Source organism: Armigeres subalbatus, chromosome 2, assembly GCF_024139115.2.
Source record: "Armigeres subalbatus isolate Guangzhou_Male chromosome 2, GZ_Asu_2, whole genome shotgun sequence".
NCBI lineage: Eukaryota > Metazoa > Arthropoda > Insecta > Diptera > Culicidae > Armigeres > Armigeres subalbatus.
The window spans coordinates 390,435,276-390,437,735 of record NC_085140.1 but is presented as its reverse complement, the minus strand read 5'-3'; the positions used below and the strand labels follow the sequence as shown (position 1 = coordinate 390,437,735).

General features: G+C 49.3%; 1 long non-coding RNA gene across 1 annotated transcript; it reads right to left on the bottom strand.

Moving 5' to 3' along the window:
• Window positions 1–444: 444 nt before the first annotated feature.
• Window positions 445–1,109, bottom strand: LOC134217376 (uncharacterized). The gene is made up of 2 exons (XR_009981015.1): window positions 1,047–1,109; window positions 445–851 (listed from the first exon to the last, which is right to left on the bottom strand). It is a non-coding gene; the product is annotated as an uncharacterized LOC134217376 (long non-coding RNA).
• Between the last annotated feature and the right edge of the window lie 1,351 nt (window positions 1,110–2,460).

Here is a 2,460-nt window from a genome sequence, read left to right as displayed (position 1 = left end):
GATTTTGAGTAACCTTCAGGTATCAAGGTTTTATTCCAGATTGCCAGGAAGGGTGACTGCCGCGTTTTGTCGGGATCCTTTGACGATCGCAAACGTCTTCTCCAATATTTAACTGAGAAGCGCCATAAAATCTTCACATACGACGACAAAACTGAGCGATTGTTTAAAGTTATCTTGAAAGGATTCCCCAGTGAAGACAAATCACTGGATGAGATTTAAAATTGAAATTTCTCAATTACTTGGATTTTCACCAGTCCAAATAATTAAGATGAAAAAGAAATCTCGCTCTGGTACTTCCCAAAGGGGTATTTCCCAAGAATTTTATATAGTTCACTTCAACAAAGGGCTGCGAAATGGTGAGTTGACATCCGGGAAGGGGCACCTAACATAGCTCTGGTCCTCACAAGTTCCAATACTCACGCTTCCACGGGTCTTCCAATGACAATTGACCGCCAGCTAAGGGTTGCGTACTTAGCTGGTAGTGCAGCCTGGGCACTGTTGTCCTTCTGACATCAGCTAGAGTGAGAGGGTGCGTCCTGTGGGGTCTGCCTAGGATGTGGTGGGGTTCGACAGTGGGCTCTGTTGAACTCCTATAAAAAGCTGCATGTGTCCCCAAGCAGGTCCTATCAAAGCGACCGTGTGCCGCTCAAAGCGCACTAGCCTAGTCCTGGTGTTGGGTGGGACTTTAAACAAATTTGACCCGACTGACCGAGCGTCTGTTCACCAAGGAGGTGCGGCTCCAACAGCGTCTGTTCTGGCATCCAGCGGCTGAGTATGAAATGCTATTCCCCGGAAGCTATACCTAAGATGGCAGCCCCATCCCGGTGGATAGGGAACCTTGGGCCAACAACCTTCTTCTTCTCATTGGCATTACATCCCACACTGGGACAGAGCCGCCTCGCAGCTTAGTGTTCATTGAGCACTTACACAGTTATTAACTGCGAGGTTTCTTAGCCAGGTTACCATTTTTGCATTCGTATATCATGAGGCTAACACGATGATACTTTTATGCCCAGGGAAGTCGAGACAATTTCCGGGCCAACAACCTACTGTTCCCGAAACATCAATTTGTTCGAGAATCCGATAATGAAAGAATACGGACTGATTTTAGAGAACTTTTACAGTCAACTCAATGCCGTCGTAGATAGAATTCCGAAGGGTGATATCAAGATCTGTTTGGGCGACTTCAATGCGAAGATCGGATCCGACAACTCGAACCATGAGCGCATTATGGGACGCCATGGTCTCGGAGAAATGAGCGAAAACGGAGAGCTGTTCGCAGAATTTTGTGGTAATAACGACATGGTGATCGGGGATCGCTCTTCCCTCATCGACCGGTTCACAAGGTCACGTGGGTCTCCCGTGACGGCATTACCGAAAATCAAATCGACCACATCTGCATCAGCCGAAAATGGGAACGGAGCCTTTTTGTTGCGGGGAATAAACGTACTGCCGATGTCTTGTCTAATCATCACCTTCTTATCGGCGAAATACGCCTGCGCATTGCGCGAATTCGTCGACAGGAGGAAAGAGTTGGACGACGATTCAACACACGCCGACTAGAAGATGCCACGGTGAAACGGTCCTGCGTTGAAGAACTGGAGACGCGTGCTGTAGATATTCCGGAAGGTGGCAGCGTGGAAGACCAATGGACCGCCATCAAGAATGCCTTCATCACCACCAGCGAGAACAATCTAGGCGCACTACGCACCCAGAGAAAACAATGGATCACCGATGAGACCTGGAGGAAGATAGAGGAGCGAAGAGAAGCCAAAGCCGCGATAGAGCGATCGAAAACCAGAGGAGCCAAAGTCTTAGCCCGTCAACGATACGCGGCTCTTGAGAAGAAAGTAATCCGCTCATGTCGACGGGACAAGCGAGCGTGGGCAGACTCTCTGGCCGACGAAGGAGAGAGAGCCGCCGCAACCGGGGACATTCGCCTCCTCTACGATATCTCACGACGCTTAAGGGGGGCGAAGATGGATGCAACGATGCCTGTGAAAGACGCGAATGATCAGTTATTGACCGACCCAACTGACCAGCTAAAACACTGGTTCGAGCACTTCGAACAACTTTTTCAAGTGCCAGCCAGACCATCACCACCTCGGCATGATCTGCCTAGGATCCGACGTATAACACGCGTCAATACCGAAGCTCCATCACTGCTAGAGATTCAAACAGCCATCCAAAGCATGAAATCGAATAAAGCTCCAGGGGTCGACCGCATATCAGCCGAGATGCTCAAAGCTGACCCCATGACATCCGCTCAACTACTGCATCGTTTATTTCGTAATATCTGGGACACCGCAACTTTCCCGGTCGACTGGATGCAAGGTATCTTAGTGAAGGTGCCCAAAAAGGGTGACCTGACTGTATGCGATAACTGGCGAGGCATTGTGTTGCTATGTACCGTTCTCAAAGTTACATGCAAAGTAATCCTAGCCCGGATTCAGGAGAAGA